Source organism: Canis lupus, chromosome 26, assembly GCF_048164855.1.
Source record: "Canis lupus baileyi chromosome 26, mCanLup2.hap1, whole genome shotgun sequence".
Lineage (NCBI taxonomy): Eukaryota > Metazoa > Chordata > Mammalia > Carnivora > Canidae > Canis > Canis lupus.
Window position 1 is genome coordinate 10,062,075 of NC_132863.1, and position 18,589 is coordinate 10,080,663.

The window sequence follows — 18,589 nt, forward strand, 5'->3', positions numbered from 1 at the left end:
CTTTTGGGTGAGTTGTAAATTGGATTGACTCCTTAAGTTCTCTTTCTTCAGTCTCATTGTCAGTGTATAGAAATGCCACTGATTTCTGGGCATTGAGTTTGTATCCTGCCATGCTGCCAAATTGCTGTATGAGTTCTAGCAATTTTGGGATGGAGTCTTTTGGGTTTTTGATGTACAGTATCATGTCATCTGCAAAGAGGGAGAGTTTGACTTCTTTGCCAATTTTAATGCCTTTGATTTCTTTTTGTTGTCTGATTGCTGAACTACTAGGACTTCTAGTAGTATGTTGTATAGCAGTGGTGAGAGTGGACATCCTTGTCTTGTTCCTGATCTTAGGGGAAAGGCTCCCAGTGTTTCCCCATTGAGAATGATATTTGCTGTGGGCTTTTCGTAGATGGCTTTTAAGATACTGAGGGAGGTTCCCTCTATCCCTACACTCCAAAGAGTTTTGATCAGGAATGGATGCTGTATTTTGTCAAACGCTTTCTCTGCATCTATTGAGAGGATCATATGGTTCTTGTTTTTTCTCTTGTTGATATGATTTATCACTTTGATTGCTTTATGAGTGTTGAACCAGCCTTGAATCCCGGGGATAAATCCACTTGGTCATGGTGAATCATCTTCTTAATGTACTATTGGATCCTATTGGCTAGTATCTTATTGAGAATTTTTGCATCCGTGTTCATCAGGGATATTGGTCTATGATTCTCCCTTTTTGGTGGGGTCTTTGTCTAGTTTTGTAATTAAGGTGATTCTGGCCTCATAGAATGAGTTTGGAAAGTTCCATCCCTTTCTATATTTCAGAACAGCTTTAGTAGAATAGGTATGGTTTCTTCTTTAAACGTTTGATAGAATTCCCCTGGGAAGCCATCTGGCCCTGGACTTTTGCGTCTTGGGAAGTTTTTGATGACTGCTTCAATTTCCTTTCTGGTTATTGGCCTGTTCAGGTTTTCTATTTCTTCCTGTTCCAGTTTTGGTAGTTTGTGGTTTTCCCGAAATTTCTCCATTTCTTCAGGATTGCCTAATTTATTGGTGTATAGCTGCCCATAATATGTTTTTAAAACAATTTGTATTTCCCTGGTATTGGTTGTGATTTCTCCTTTTTCCTTCGTGATTTTATTAATTTGAGTCTTTTCTCTTTTGTTTTTAATAAGGCTGGCTAATGGTTTATCTCTTATTAATTCTTTCAAAGAACCAACTCTAGGTTTTATTGATCTGTTCCACAGTTCTTCTGGTCTCTATTACATTGAGTTCTGCTTGACCTTATTAACTCTCTTCTGCTGGATGTATGTTTTATTTGCTGTTCTTTCTCCAGTTCCATTAGATGCAATGTTAGCTTGTGTATTTGAGTTTTTTCCAATTTTTTGAGGGATGCTTCTATTGCGATGTATTTCTCTCTCAGGACTGCTTTTGCCGTATCCCAAAGATTTTGAATGGTTGTATCGTCATTCTCATTACTTTCCATGAATCTTTTTAATTCTTCTCTTAATTTCCTGGTTGACCCTTTCATCTTTAACAGGATGCTCTTTAATCACCGTGTGTTTGAATTTCTTCCAAATTTCTTCTTGTGATTGCATTCTAATTTCAAAGCATTATGGTCTGAAAATATGCAGGGGACAATCCCAATCTTTTGGTATCAGTTAAGACCTGATTTGTGATCCAGTATGTGGTCTATTCTGGAGAAAGTTACATGTGCACTTGAGAAGAATGTGTATTCAGTTGCATTTGGATGTAAAGTTCTGTCAATATCTCTGAAATCCATCTGGTCCAGTGTATCATTTAAAGCTCTTGTTTCTTTGGAGACGTTGTGCTTAGAAGATATGTCTTTTGCAGAAAGTGCTGTGTTGAAGTCTCCCAGTATTAGTGTTTTTTTATCTAAGTATGTCTTTACTTTGGTTATTAATTGATTGATATACTTGGCAGCTCCCACATTAGGGGCATAAATATTCATGATTGTTATGTCCTCTAGTCGGATAGATCCTTTAAGTATGATATAGTGTCCTTCTTCATCTCTTACTACAGTCTTTGGGATAAACTTTAATTTATCTGATATGAAGATTGTTACCCTTGCTTTCTTTTGAGGACCATCTGAATGGTAAATGGTTCTCCAACCTTACAGTTTCAGGCTGTAGGGGTCCTTACGTCTAAAATGAGTCTCTTGTAGACAGCAAATAGATGGGTCTTGCTTTTTTATCCAGTCTGAAACCTGTGTCTTTTGATGGGATCATTAAGCCCATTCACGTTCAGAGTTACTATTGAAATATATGAATTTAGTGTCATCATACTATTCAGTCTGTTTTTGTGGATTATTTCTTTGGGTTCCTCTTTCTTTTACAGAGTCCCCCTGAATATTTCTTGCAGAGCTGGTTTGGTGGTCACATATTCTTTTAATTTCTGCCTATCTTGGAAGCTCTTTATCTCTCCTTCTATTCTGAATGAGAACCTTTCTGGATAAAGTATTCTTGGCTGCATATTCTTCTCATTTTGGACCCTGAATATATCCTGCCAGCCCTTTGTGGCCTGCCAGGTCTCTGTGGAGAGGTCTGCTGTTAATCTAGTATTCCTTCCCATATAAGTTAGGGATCTCTTGTCTCTTGCTGCTTTAAGGATTTTCTCTTTATCTTTGGAATTTGCAAGTTTCACTATTAAATGTCGAGGTGTTGAATGGTCTTTATTGATTTTAGGGGGGGACCTCTCTATATCCTGGATCTGAATGCCTGTTTCCCTCCCTAAATTAAGGAAGTTCTCAGCTATGATTTGTTCAAACACACTTTCTGGTCCTCTGTCCCTTTCAGCGCCCTCTGGAACCCCAATTAAATGTAGATTTTTCTTTCTGAGGCTGTCATTTATTTCTCTTAACCTTTCCTCATGGTCTTTTAATTGTTTTTCTCTTTTTCCCTCAGCTTCCTTCCTTGCCATCAACTTGTCTTCTATGTCACTCACTCTTTCTTCTACCTTATGAATGCTCATCATTAGGACCTCCAGTTTGAATTGCATCTCATTTAATTGATTTTTTAAAAATTTTTATTTATTTATGATAGTCACACAGAGAGAGAGAGGCAGAGACACAGGCAGAGGGAGAAGCAGGCTCCATGCACCGGGAGCCCGACCTGGGACTCGATCCCGGGTCTCCAGGATCACACCCTGGGCCAAAGGCGGGCGCTAAACCACTGCGTCACCCAGGGATCCCTCATTTAATTGATTTTTAATTTCGGCCTGATTAGATCTAAATTCTGCAGTCATGAAGTCTCTTGAATCCTTTATGCTTTTTTCCAGAGCCACCATTAGCCTTATAATTGTGCTTCTGAATTGGCTTTTTGACATCGAATTGTAATCCAAATCCTGTAACTTTGTGGGAGAGAGTATGTTTCTGATTCTTTCTTTTGTGGTGAGTTCTTCTTCTTGTTACTTTGCTCAGTGCAGAGTGGCTAAAAACGAGTTGTACTGGAAAAAGGAAGAAAAAAAAGAGAAAAACAAAACAAAACAAGGAGGGGTATCCTCTGGTTCTATATACTATAAATCCCTTGACTTCCCCTGGATCTTTCCAGCACTGCTGGGTCAAGAACTTGCTCTTCCCCTGTCCTTTCCAGCTGGTCTTCTGGGGGAGGGGCCTGCTGTGCTGATTCTCAGGTGTGTGCACCTGGGGGATCTGCCCCACCCCCTGCCTGTGCATGTCTCAGTGGGAGCTGTTTATCCTGTGAGGCCTCTGTTCCCTGGTGGCCCCGCTCCATTCCAGGCACAAGGTGACACCAGGAGGAACAACCACTGCCAGCGGCCAGCTCTCCAGCCCTGGAGTCAGCTCCCACAGTAACTAATGCAGCTCCCAGTCCTCACTGGCCTGGATGCTTCTGGGGCGGGGGCAGCTGATGTGCACAGCTCAGGGGTGCCCGGTGGCAGGAGTGTCCTCACTGTCCTGTGACTTCCAGCCCTCTTCCTGTCCCGGGGGAGCATAGGAGCCTGGGCTGTGTCCCCTGGTGCCCTGGGATCCGGGGCCTGCACCACGTGTAATCGCACTCCTGGGCCGTGTAGCCCCTTCTGTCCAGAGCTGCTACCTGAGCTTCTCCTGAGGCCCTGCCAAGCAGAGCTCGGCCCACGGTGTGTGGCGTGCTTTCCCCTGGCAGGCACTTCCTCTGTTAGTGACCCTGGGAACCTGGAGGCTCCACTGCCCCTCCTGTGGTTCTGCCTCCGTTCCCTCCAAGCACCTTTCCATCCGGGAAGAATCCGGTGTGGATTTTTAAAGTTCCTGCTTCTCCAGGACTGGGCTTTCCTATCTGGAGGCTCTCACTGTGGCCTTAGCCCGGCTCCTCGTGGGGGGCCCCTCCCCAACTTGATTCTTCTTCCTTTTTTTAAAATTTTTTCCATCTTTCTACCTTGTTAGAAGCACAAACTCCTCTCTCTGTAGCGTTCCAGCAGTTCTCTCTAAATCTCAGGTCAAATTCGTAGGTTTTCAGGATGATTTGAAAGTTATCTAGGTAAGTTGGTAGGGACAGGTGACTTGCAGACCCTACTCTTCTGCCATCTTGCCCCGCCCCCCCCCCCCCGCTTTAAAGTCTTGTGAAATTTCCTTGACTTCTTGTGCAAGATGACTAATTTGCCTAAAATGGAATGGGGGAAAAATTCTTAGGACTCAGAAATCAAGAAATCATTAAGGCACCTTCCTCCTAGTTTTCATTACTAGGAGTTTCAGGGATCTCAGCAAAGGTAGTCATGATAGAATGCCTGTCTGAACTGACAGCTTGACTAAGTACACTTCTAAAGCTTTCTATATTGGCATTTAATCTTTTATTTAGTCACAGAAACATGAAATCACCATTTTAAAAACTGCCAAGAGAAATTGGGGGAGAAAAGTGTTATCTTTCTTCAGCTCCCAGCAAAACATTGCAAGATAATAGGAAGATGAGAATATTTCTTCCATTAACCCCTTGACCTTGTAAGTTAATAATGGCTTTTTATTGCAAATATATCAACAAACAGGGCCCCATTTGAGATTCTAACCCAGGGAGTAAGATCTCTGCAATAACATGAAATAGTGTCCTTGTACTCCATACTAATACCTGAGATACTTAATGTAAGGGCCATCCCCCCCAGAAGCTGGCCAGGAAGCCAAACTATTATCTTTTCAGAGCAACTTCTAAGGAAACACAAAAAGACATTTCAATTGTTATTTTAAACATACCAGAAGTGTTGCTATGCCTATTTTTTGCCTTTACTATTGTATGATGAAGGTGATATTTTCACCCGTCAATTCAGAACTCAAATCTTCTATGCTAAGAATAAAGTGAGTAAAAAAAAAAATCACACAAACCTGGAAACATAATTTTAAGCAATTTCCTAAAAGAAAATACATTATAATTTGTTAAACTCCAATTGGTATGCTTTAGCTACCGTTTAAAGGGATGACAATGATGATCAAAATTACTATCACTTATTATTTTAATATTAAGATTGTGTTGGGATTTCCCAAATTAAAATGTTAATAAGTAAGGGCTTCATCAAGTTGATTTGGGATACAAGAAAAAAATGACTTAATTTCTTCAAAATCAAAACCTCATCAGAAATGTACTTATGCAAGTGAGAAATCTTTAAGGGATAAAAGAGCATTAAATTATTATATTTTCATAACTTTTTCCTAATTGTAAAAGCACTCCTCTAAAAATTTCTTCTGAATAAATTTCTAAAAGAGGAAATATTATGTTAGGGAACATGTTGAAAGACCTCAAATTATACTGTTAACCAGTTCTACTGTAGAAAATCTGTCCCAATATACATGTCATTACATTTTTGAGTAATAAAAAGTCTGAAAATGATAGTTTTTAACAGAATGACTTAATTCAAATCACAATTAAAAATAACTTGGAGTAAAAACTCAGCAGACTTATAAATATTTCACTATTTCTAAGTTATTATTACATAGACATACTGACATCTCTTCTCATTTAAGTGGCTGTAACCATACATCAAACCAAAATAAACAATGCTTTAAGAAACAAGAAGATTTTTTAAAAAGATTTTATTTATTTATTCATGAGAGACACACACAGAGAGAGAAAGAGAGTGAGAGAGAGGCAGAGACATAGGCAGAGGGAGAACAGGCTCCACGCAGGAAGCCTGATGTGGGACTTGATCCTGGGACTCCAGGATTATGCCCTGGGCCGAAGGCAGGTGCTAAACTGCTGAGCCACCCAGGCATCTGTAAACAAGATTTGTCAGAAAGATGATGAAGTAAATTTGGTTCCTAAATTATAAATTACACTTGGATTAACATGATCAATTAATATTTATTATAGTCCTACAATGTTGTAGATGCCAATGAAATAAAAGTAGTAGCTACTTTTATACTAATATGACCATTCTATAAAAGCTAGTAATGAGACAGAAAAGTCTCTCTGTGATCAACTGTGTGACTACCAATTATCCATGTGACATACAAATGATGAACACCCTTTCTGGGAAGAGACTTCAGATACAAATAGAAAAATTATGACCTTCTAAAATCAGAACAATGTCACAAATTTATCAAGATAAATCCAATTTGTCATCAAAAAAAGTAAAAATAAAAAATGGAAAACTGAAGAACACAGAGGAAAATATTAAACCTGTGTTCAGTATACTATAGTAAAGTTTACTCCAAATCTATACCTGGATCATTGTTTCTAATTACATTTAATGCTAAATTCATTTAAAGTAATGAAGTAAGGCTTAAAAGTGGGTTTTGCAAGACAATGATGCTGGTTGTTACAACTGTGAACAGTAACAGTAATAAGTGCTATAGAACATATCTGAAAATAATTACTTTTCTGTGGTGTCCCATATTCTGGCATTCTTAATTACACATCAATCTAGACATAGTAAATTAATAGCCAGTCAACTGTAATCTTAAGGGGATCCCTGGGTAGCTCAGCGGTTTAGCACCTGCGTTTGGTCCAGGGAGTGATCCTGGAGTCCCTAGATCAAGTCCCATATCAGGCTCCCTGCATGGAGCCTGCTTCTCCCTCTGCCTGTGTGACTGCCTCTTTTTCTCTCCCTCTCTGTGTCTCTCATGAATAAATAAATAAAACCTTTAAAAAAAAACTTTAATCTTAAAATGTATTGACATTTACATACAAAGAAGGTCCTATTAACTCAATAGGATATAAACTTTGGGTTGTTTTTCCAATTCTGATAATTAAATGCACCAAGTCAGTCTTATATCTTATTCCTTTCAAGACTATTCATTTGTTCATTTCTCAACAAATGCTTACTGTGTGTTCTTATACTACTAGCACTAAGTACTATAGATATAAGATGAACAAAATGAGGTATGATCCAGGTCTTCATGGTTATCATATTAATCAAATACCCTTCATAGCAGTTATCACACAATAGATAAACATCTATAACCATGAGAAGTGCTATGAAGGAAAGGTAGCCAGTGCTACAAGGGGATAGGACTAAATCTGGGATTTGGATTTGGGGAAGGCTCCATAAAGAAATAATATTTAAGTGGAAATCATAAGCTCAAGTAAGCATTAAATGGGTGAGAAAGAAGGGGTAGAGGGCAGGAAGAGCCTTAGCAGGGGACACATCAGGCATACAGAAAGAAATGAAGGCACACATCAAGAGTTGGGAGAGGGCAAAGTGTTAGGAGGGTAAGACAGGAAATAATTTCCAGGTCAGATCTTGCAAGCTTAGCAGAATGGATTAAGGAGTATTAACCACTATCCCAAAGACAACTAGAAGGTCATTGAAAGGTTTTAAGCAGAAGTGTGACATGTTAGATTTGGTTTTTTAAAACAGCATTCTGCCTCTGGTCTGGAGAATGGGTTGAAGTAAATGTACAGAGACCATTTAGAAGCAAATTGCAACAGTCTAGGTGAGCGGTGATGGTAGTCTGGCTGGGTGACAGGACAGTGAAAATAGAGAAAAGTAGATACAAAATTAATATATTTAGGAGGTGGGGTGCCTGGGTAGCTCAGTGGTTAAGTGTCTACCTTTTGGCTCAGGTTGTGATCCCAGGGTCCTGGAATCAAGTCCCACATCAGGCTCCCTGTGGTAGTCCCTCTCCCTCTACCTGTGTCTCTGCCTCTCTCTCTGCGTCTCTCATGAATAAATAAATAAAATCTTTTTTTAAAAAAAGATATTTAGGAGGTAAAATGGACAGATCATGCAGTTGAATTGCCAATGGTTGTAAGGAAGACAGAGGGCTGGAGATTGTGTCTTGACATATTCAGTAATACCACACACTGTAATAAAGAACAATGGAATTGGAGATTTATGTAGAAAGATCATAAGTTTACTTCAGACATTTGGCACCCTAGATATCTAAGAGAAGATTTCAAGAAAAGTGTGGCCTACACAGAACTTGCCACAAATTTATAAGGCATCAGCCTGGGGTTTGTTGGAATAAGGCAATGATAGGATGTCCCTTCAAAAAATTAAAACTGGATTTAAAGTAAAGTTCATAAATACAATAAAGCTTTTACACAAAAGTATATATTAAAGGTAAAGGCGTATATCAGGGCCCCCTGTGGTAAAGCAAAACTATGCATGTGAGAATATGAATGCTACATTTCTATACTTCTGACCCAGCATTCCCAGTATGCTATAGGATGGCAATGCTTTTTGCCTTCCAGAATTAAAAAAAAAAAAAAAAAAAGAGTGCAGTTAAGAAAAGACAAATGCTATATTCATCGAAATTAACTAACAGAAGACAAATTCAGCTTGCCTTTCAATAAGTAAATAACTTAATATCATCTGCAGAGATTAGGTTTTCTGCTATATAGTATCCTCAAATAAGTAAAACTTTATTTCACTTTTTGTTCAAGTAATTTATACTGACACTGAATGAAGATGAAACTGGTCACATAAAAAATATTACTGTAACATTCTTAAAATAATCTAGTTATTCAGATGAAACAGCTCTTATTTTCCCTTCATTGGTTACTACTAGTTCTCCCACACTGGCTGCATGAACACAATTCTTGGTCATTATTTTCAGTGAGTCTCCTACAGAGAAAAAGCCTCTGAGGTTAAACAGGAGGATAGCATTCTTTTTACCACACTGGATCAATTTCCAGTCATAGAATCCAATCACAGAGGGGGCAGAAAACCTTTCAGAGGAAATATTATCTCCTAACCAAAAATGTGAGAAGTCAGCAGACAAGTTCTTCCTCAGACTTGACAAAAATTGTGATGATTATTTTTCCTTCCTATCAACCACCTGAGGCTCATAAAAACCTAAATATATACAGGGTCATAAAACTTCATATACTATGAAACTGTACATGTCAAGGTCAATGAAAACCTCCGTGTGGCCAAATACAATGGATCCTTCACTCTTTTCTTCTACTTGGACTTCCCAACACTTGGTTTCTGCAGGTTATACTTGGCTCCTTCTTTCATGTAATATTCTTCTCTCTTGAATTTCACAAAGCTCCACTACTTTTCTTACTAACTCCCAGACTGCCTTGATCATCTTACTATCCCATTTTCAAAATGCTACATGTTTTCTCTACTATGCACATTATTTCCAACATGACCATATCCAGGCACATGGCTTTATATTCCACATCATGAGTTCAAAAATATAAACACAGAAAAAAATAAGCTACCAATTTTTAACACTGGCCTTGACTACTGCTGTAATTTCCAAACTAGATATTCAACTGCCTGTTTGATATCTACCTTTTAATATCTTTTGGTGCCTCAAACATCATATGGGTCTAAAATGGGATTTACTTTTCTTCTACTCTTACAAGTGTTCATTTCTCTCTTTGTTTTCACCAAACCCATAATGACATCAACATCCATCTAGTTGCTTAATTCAATCCACAGGAAGTGTTATTTCCTCACTCCACTCGCCTCCACCTACCAACCATCACACCTTATTTACCAGCTAGCCCTCAAGGGTCCTCTTCATGACCTTTCCTGAATTATCAACATCATCATTGTCATCATCATCATCATCATCACCACCACCACCATTAGCTCTCGTCTAGATTCTAGCTTTCTTCTCCTACTCCTTTCTTTGTATCTACTCTCACTCCTAGGATATATTCTCCACAGTCACCAAGTGACCCTTAAAACCATAAATTGGAGGGCACCTCAGTGGCTCAGTCAGTTAAGCGTCTGTGTTTGGTTCAGGTCATGATCTCAGGGTCTTGGGGTAGAACCCTATGTCAGGCTCTCTTACTCTAGATTTCTTAGATATATTTTAGCATATAATAAATGTTTAATTTCATATAAAATTTCTTAATGGTAATGGTCATCTTTCTAACACAAACTGCAGAGATTTGACAAGGTCATATTTATTTCCATTTGAATAAATGAATAAATATTTCCCAGACTTAAGTATCTTTTGTTGATACCAACAGAATTATATCAATATTTGCCTTTTAGGAATCTAAAAGGAATAACACAAGGTGTTTTGGAATGGTGATATACTAAGTAGGAAAAGTCGTGTTATTTGTTCTTCTAAAAGGGTTTCTTTTTAATAGTCAAAGGAATTTTAAATCTCCACATTTGAGTATATAACCACAAATATCTACTTTTAACATTAACGTTGAGTCTCTTCAAAAGTGAACATAGCATATTAAATTAAACCAAAGGAACCAGTGAGCTCTCAAGTCCTTTGGGAGTAGATTTCATCACAAATCAGGGAATGCTGCCATTCTGCTAATGCAAACCTGTGCCAGTCAGTAAGCTCTTGTCTCTAAGCACCAATGCCATCCTTCCATTCCCCAGCTCTGGGACTGTGAAGCTCCATATCCTATCAGCTGGCTTCCTGTTACATTGTACCAACAGGGGCAGTAGAAGGAAACTGGCAAGAGGGGAAGGGATGAAAAGATAAGCTCCTTCCATTTTCACTCATCACAACCGTCAGTGAAGCCCCTGCCATAACTCTTCACCCCAGCAACAGCAGCAGTTGGTCTCAGCCTCTATTTTCTGGTTTCTGGTACTCCCAGGATGTTTTGTTGTACCCTCTCAGAGATCCCAGCTTGAGGAAGATAGCACTACAGAAACCCTCCTCCAACTTGTGAGGTATCAGCACCAGGCAGAGAACACCTCTCCTCAGTCACCAAGTGAGGCCGAAGTTTTATGGGGGTACTTTTTTGAGAAACCTAACCTCTGTCATATGTTTCCCCATTCATAGGATTGCTGTTAGCTCATAATTCTCTTTTTGCCTTGGTAGCCCTCCAACAGCTGTACCATCAATGCTCTATATTAAATTTTCTCCATTAAATAACTACTAGAGATGCTCCTTCCTGACTAGACCCCAGATTACTCAAAACAAGACAAGATGGGTGGCCTGTGGTGAACTAAAAAGAGGGATGAACCAGAAAATATACTATAGGGAATTAATTGCAGTATCAGTATATTTTTTTTGTTTTCTGTTTTTGTTTTTAAAAATAATTGTTTATTTACTGAACCTCGGACAGATTAGATATACAACCAATTTTAAATGTACATCTTTTAATTTTGAAGTGTTTTCACACACACCAAATTAAAAAAAAAAAAAAAAAAGATGGCATTGCAACAGTTGTCTTAAGGTAAAATACCTTAAACTGTTGCAAGTATTTTCATCCAAGGTTGAAAAATTGTTTATCCTGAACATGAAAACCTGTAACAAACTTAAATTAATTATATAAAACTCATTACTTGTAGTTTTCCCCTTGCAAAGATCCAAAAAAAGTACAAGTAACTGATATACATCAGTCACAACATAATGCTGGCTCACCCCCACACCACAACCAGCTGTTCCTTTAATTTGCAGTGTTAGTATATTTTATGAATATACTGTGTGTGTGTGTATACACACACACACACACACACACACACATACATATTAGGCATCTCCTAAGTTATATCAACAAAATGTAAACTTTTTTGAGGACCAAGGCTGGGTCGTATAATACCACAATGCTGAGAACTATTACTTACTCTGCCATTACACTTTCATTGAGTATTATACGAGTTACATAAAATGTTTAATTTTCAATCTACACTATAACCTAATGGAGTAGGTATTATTCCTATTTTATTTTATTTTATTCTTTTTAAAGATTTTATTTATTCATTCATTAGAGACACACAGAGAAAGGCAGGCAGAGACATAGGCAGAGGGAGAAGCAGGCTCCATGCAGGGAGCCTGATGTGGGACTCGATCCTGGGACTGTGGAATCATGCCCTGAGCCGAAGGCAGATGCTCAATCGCTTAGTCACCCAGGCATCCCATTTCCCATTTTAAACACACACACACGTAAAAATAAGATAAAGCCCAAGGTCACAGGTAATAAATGACTAAGCAAAAATTTCGACTAATGTCTCTAGAATTAGAGTACCCTCGTTCTCCATGAGACCAGACTGCTCTCACTCATTTACCATTATATTCTTTGCCACAAATAAGATAGAATCCTGTACAAAATAAATGCTCAGTAAATGTTTGTTGAGTAGATGACTGAACATTTTTTTCATAATTGAAATAACTTTAATCTGGTATCTTTATGATACTAGTATTCATAAATAAATCTGATAACATTTCTGTTTCAAAGGTAACATGGCTTTATGGCTACAATTTAGTGATCACACCTTCCTAATAAATAAGGGGCCTATTGATTGAGTAGGACAACAATGAATAGGAAAAAAAAAGCTGAATCAATTTAGTAAATGGAATTTCCAATATAGTAATAAATCTAAGATGTTAATCTAACTAGAAGATGGGAATACCAGTGTTTAAGGTGACAACCCAGGTTCTCAGTGCATGTTGGGTAATCAAAGTGTACGGAGGTGCAGGTGCTTTGCCCTAATAACTCCACAGAACTGTGATATTTGTTCAGAAAATCTGCTTTATGTGTCTGATTCTTTTAATAGAAAAGCTTCATTTCTGAATGAGAGGATTTTGGCACATTACCAAGTGATCACTCATATCCAGATAAAAATTTGAAGATTATTCCTAACCAGTATTCAGCCCAAAATAATGAGCACAATTAAAATCTTAAGAACAGAAATAACCTGACACTGGCACTGGAATGTAGGAGTACATTTATTATGATCAAGTAGGAAAAATAAATATATGCAGGAGATATATAATATGTTCTGCATTAAAGTATGTGGGTGTAACCACAATTAATACAGAACAAAAAAAATACAGAACAATTCTGTGCTAATTCAATAGTCTTATATCCACAATTGATACAAAATGGTTCTGCATGGATTATATGCAGAAGGAAACAGTGACTGCCATTCTATAATAAAAAATTCCCCAAATTAAATCCTGAAGTATATGATATATGCTATGATACAAGCTTTATGATCCATCTACCATGGGGAAAAAAAATACCCTCAAAAGTTATAAAATAGAAATATTAATTCTAAACATTATTTAAATGTAGCATAAAGAAAATATTCTTAATGTTGGAGAGGATAAGGGTTTTTTCCTTAGAAATATCAAAAGATTTTGCAAAAATTTTAGTGATATCAACAGAGTACCGTAACTTGATTACCATTAGGATTTCATATTAGGATATATTCAAATTTGAAATATTTACCAATTGAAAAATAAATATAAATGCATATATATATATATATATACAAAGTACACATTCATTCATATTTATACATTATATGCTTTTGGAAGCGCTTTGATTATAATATACCAACTTCAGTGTATAGTCATTAATATATATACATATATAATATATAATATGCAATATATAGTATACTGAACTTATGAATGCTAAAGAGGGTTTGGTGGAATATGAGGGATGGTGGAAATAGCTGATGAGTTTCAAAAGTCTTTGATTTATATTCCAGGTCATCATTTCAGAATATTCAAAGATCTACAGTCATTTTGTTCATTTTTTTCATGTTCCACATAAAGAAACCAACGCACACAGAGAGATTATATATCCAGACAAGACTATACCAAAACTGGGGGAAACAACCAGTTCTCCTGTTATCAATATTTGTGTTTTTAGCCCCCTATTCAATTCTGGGTCTTAGATTTGTTTAACTAGAAAATTGAAATAATGACTCCTTTGTAAACTTCACTTTTCTTTTTTAAAGATTTTAATTTATTTATTCATGAGAACACACAGAGAGGATTGAGAGAGAGGCAGAGACATAGGCAGAGGGAGAAGCAGGCTCCATGCAGGGAGCCCGACGTGGGACTCCATCCAGGGTCTCCAGGACCACGACCTGGGCTGAAGGCGGCGCTAAACCGCTGAGCCACCAGGGCTGCCCAACTTCACATATTTTATAAGGATCCAAAGATGATGTGTGCTCATGAAAGCACTTCTCAAATCATGAAGCCCTCTACAGGCATAGGGATTGTTGAAGCACAGATGTCATGTATTTCTTTAGTCTTGCAGTACATACACAGGCCCATAATTTAAGCCCAAATATTTGCATGCATAATCCAATGTACTGTATTTAAAGAGAAATGCCTTCTCTCATTTATTAAATTGACTTATTTGTACAATGTAGAACTAATTAGGTTTTAGCATACTCTGGGCAAAAGAAAAAATGCATTATAAACTGTATCTGAAATTTTATATATATTTTTTTTTCTAAAAGGGAAAACACTATCTATATAGATATGGTTGATTTCCTGCCTCATAGCCCCTTGGATCAGCTGAGTAAATCTGCAGCTGAGAACACTTCCTGGTTGCTAACAATTTCCCACCTCAAACACTTTGGTTTCTCTTCTCCGCCTTTCTATGGCACTCCCAGAGCTCCAACAGAAGTGCAACCTGGAAGTCAAATGAAAAAAATACACAGAGGAGACTTAACACTCCTGGAGGCAACTCTTAACCAGTGTGGAGGGACAGGGAGTGGGGGTGGTGAAGCATTATTTTTAGTATCTGTATCTAAACCTCACCTACAAATTCATTCTGAAAACAGAACTGATCTCTGCAAAACTCTGAGGAGTAATTAGTTAATTGTGGCTCCTTCAAATTTGGGTCTTCGGGGTCTGCTTTTAATTATGTGAGCAAGGTAAAGTGATGAATAACTGGCAATATATATAAACACATATAACACTATTACAATTATGTCTGGCCTATACTACTCACAAAAATTTAATTAATCCCTTAAGTGCTACAATGCAAAGTGTCTCTGCCTTGGTGAAGGTCACTTGACTAGTCCTAGTGCGTGAAATGGTGTTACTTTCTCAAACAGAACAACTTCAGTTGCAGTTCATAAGGTCAGCTTGGTTATCTCTTTTATAAGAGTACCTATAAAATGTTACATATGATCCTTCTCAGCAACTCCTTCCAACTTATATCTACTCAGAAAGCACACTACCTGTACTCTGCCCTGGGCCTTGTAATGGCCTTTGACCCAAAGCAATAAAATCTGACAACAGTGGAGAAAAGTTTGCATTTTATGAACCCAATTATCACCGGATATTTATTGAGCTCATTGATAGCTATGGCATATTTGCAGTCTTGAGAATCAGTAAAATATTTTTACATGCAGTTTTTATTTCTAAACAAAATAATGTACGTGTAAAATATGTACTTAAAGAGAAAAATAGTTGCCTATTGAAAATAAGGAGAAGATACTGACTTTTTAAATTAACATATTTGATATGCTACTTAGGTTTGTTTAAATATATGTGAAAGTGGATAAAGGCACACTTAACATCTTTAGTTATCCTTTAAATATTCTATTTTCTTCTAATAAAAAATGCAATCTAAGTTTCATTTTTAAATGGTTTTTAATTTCAAAATCACTTTTTTTCTTTTCCAATTTGAGTACCCTAATTTTTATATGTCATCATATTTATGCAATGTCAGAAAGGCAAATACAGCTATATTTCTAATGGAAATTAGGTTGGATGGTTTCTAAGTTTGCATCATAATTTGCAATGCATGATTAATCTGCAAGATAAAGTGATATTCTTTCAGAGGTCATGTTTTTTTGTTTTTTTGTTTTTGGCGGGGGGGGGGGTGTTCTGGATTCAAGGAAAGGATGTAAAATGATAGATTTCTTTCTCCTTTAGCCCTTAGAACACCTATATTTAATCAGTGTAAAGTCGGCTTTTATTACAACTTGGGCATATCACATACATGTGGCAAAATTCAATTGCACTTAACTTTTTCATTCTCTATTTTTCTGAGTAATTACATAAGAGACCTTAATGCCATATAGTTTATGATACAAGCCTCAATTTCTAATACATGAATTGAAACAGTTTGTACAGATTTTAAAACAGCAGCATCATTAACTTTTAAAAATAAATATAGGGGCACCTAGGTGGCTTAGTCAGTTAAGAGTTTGACTACAGCTCAGGTCATGGTCCTGGGGTCCTGGGATCAAGCCCTCCCTCTGCAGGGGGCCTACCTTTCCCCCCTCTCTGCTGCTCCCCCTGCTTGTGTTCTCTCCTTCTCTCTCCTAAATAAATAAATAAACCAAGCAAGCAACGTATTTAAAAAAATGAAATACAGCAGGGATACATTAAAAAAATTTCACTAATTTGATTTTTAATATAGAAAATATGAAAAGAAAATGAGAATAGCCCACTATCTCATTGCTCAGAGAAACACTATTAATACATTTTTAATCAAACAGTATAAAAGTAGATAATCAGACTCTTCTCTTTCCTAACAGTCCTTGTTTAGAAAGATAACTATTAAAAATAATTTTAAGTACTTATCCTCATGTGTTGCAGCCAGTTACCCTAATGTGTCTGCTTATCCATCCATCCACTCATCCATCCACCCATCCATCCTTCTACCTAGCCATCTTTTAAAGGGAGGGATAATATTATAAATGCCATTCAATCTACCCCATTCCTTGGTGTTTAATATATCCTAGAATATTTTCCACATTGGTACAAATTTGCCTTATTTCTTACAGATTGCATACTATTCCAATATTTAGAGAATATATATTTTTTGAATCTTGGATTTCACTGTCAGAGAATGGGCTAGACCAAACTTAATAAAAAGCCCTTCTAGGTAGATATTTTATAGAGTAGAAAAGCCAAGTTATAGTAAAGAGATCTCATAAACTTGTTCTGCTGCTCCCTATCAACTGCATTTATGTGGTTCACAAATGACTCTGCAGCATTTCTTTAGAAAATATTTAGAGAAAAGTATTATCTGAGACAGATCAGCCCCTAAATCCTCTCAAACACAATAAAGAGTAATAATTTTGTCCTTCCATAAACCATGCTCTAGAAAAGAATAGGGGTTCCCCTTGAGATTGTCTGAACAGGGCAACGCGGTCTCCTCCCTGGCATGCAAAAAATGGGGTGTAGTGTTATGTCTACAGTACACACTTTGCAGACAGCATCAGTTACTACTTAAATCTCCTGGATACTTAGGAAGATAAGCAGAACAAGGATTTTGTTTCAGGTGAGATCATGGAACAGAAGATAGGGGCCAAGGCTCCTTGGTAAACCTTATCCTGCTTGTCCTGTCAACCCACCTTTGCCTTGACTTCATATTACATCTCTTCAAGTGAACTCACTGTCAACTTTGAACTTTTCCCAGGAAGGGAAAAAAGGCTATATGTTCCTTAACAATGACAGGTATTCTTTTTTTATTACCTTGAAGGTAAGTCAGAATTTACCACAGACATGTACTTTTATTTTCACTCTTTACAACATATTCAATGATTTCCTTTTAGAAAGGCTTTCAAAATTAATCATTTAAAATGTAATTGAGAGAACATTCATGAAGGTGTTTTTTTTTTTTTTAATTTTTATTTATTTATGATAGTCACAGAGAAAGAGAGAGAGGCAGAGACATAGGCAGAGGGAGAAGCAGGCTCCATGCACCGGGAGTCCGACGTAGGATTCGATCCGGGGTCTCCAGGATCGTGCCCTGGGCCAAAGGCAGGCGCTAAACCGCTGCGCCACCCAGGGATCCCTTCATGAAGGTGTTTCAAATTAATTATTATAACTTAATAACTAACCATCCCTTTAATAGACATTCAATATGGAATGAAATAGTCTATTCCATTTAGATCATATTGGATATGGCATATCAAATATGAAGATCAATAAATATCCAGTAGTTATGATTACCACTATGTGTGTAGCTGGGGAAGATATTAGAGCTAAATGATCCTTGTATGACTTAAAGTTGCAACCTCTACTTCCTTAGAAAGGAATTCCTATAATTAAGTGAACTCAATGATGGATGTTCTGAGGGTCTTGCAAATACACTACTTTTCCTATTTTAGCTATTCCTTTTCTCCATTTTCTCTTTATTAAGGCCCATTGTGGGATTTGAGAGCACAAAGAGAGCAGAATTAGAAACCTGAGAGCCCATAATCCAACTTTATCATTTTTACTGAAAAGTGAAATGGGAAATTCCAAATTTGAAATTCTAAAGAAGTGGGTGATATATCAACAAGAAGCTACAGATAGGCGTCTCTAACAAATGCTACGGATGTTGGTGCATTGAGCCTCCTGCAACCTCAGGATCTACTCTAGTTTTTGTCTTTAAAAGTGCAAAGTTCAACTTGGGTTTCCTGGTCTCCATTCCCATTAAAGTCCACTCAGATCTCTTTTTTCTTCTAATAATAATGAAACTATAAGAGTTCAAACATGGATTCAACTCAACTTCTTTTGAAAGCTAAGAATGAACAAAGAGACACA

The 18,589-nt window shown here is 37.2% G+C and overlaps 1 protein-coding gene and 1 long non-coding RNA gene across 5 annotated transcripts in view; one reads left to right on the forward strand and one right to left on the reverse strand.

Annotated features, from left to right (window-relative positions):
* MACROD2 (mono-ADP ribosylhydrolase 2) overlaps positions 1–18,589 on the reverse strand; it is a 1,923,575-nt gene that overhangs the window by 1,163,220 nt on the left and 741,766 nt on the right. The window lies entirely within an intron of this gene.
* LOC140618054 (uncharacterized) overlaps positions 1–18,589 on the forward strand; it is a 40,355-nt gene that overhangs the window by 15,742 nt on the left and 6,024 nt on the right. The window lies entirely within an intron of this gene.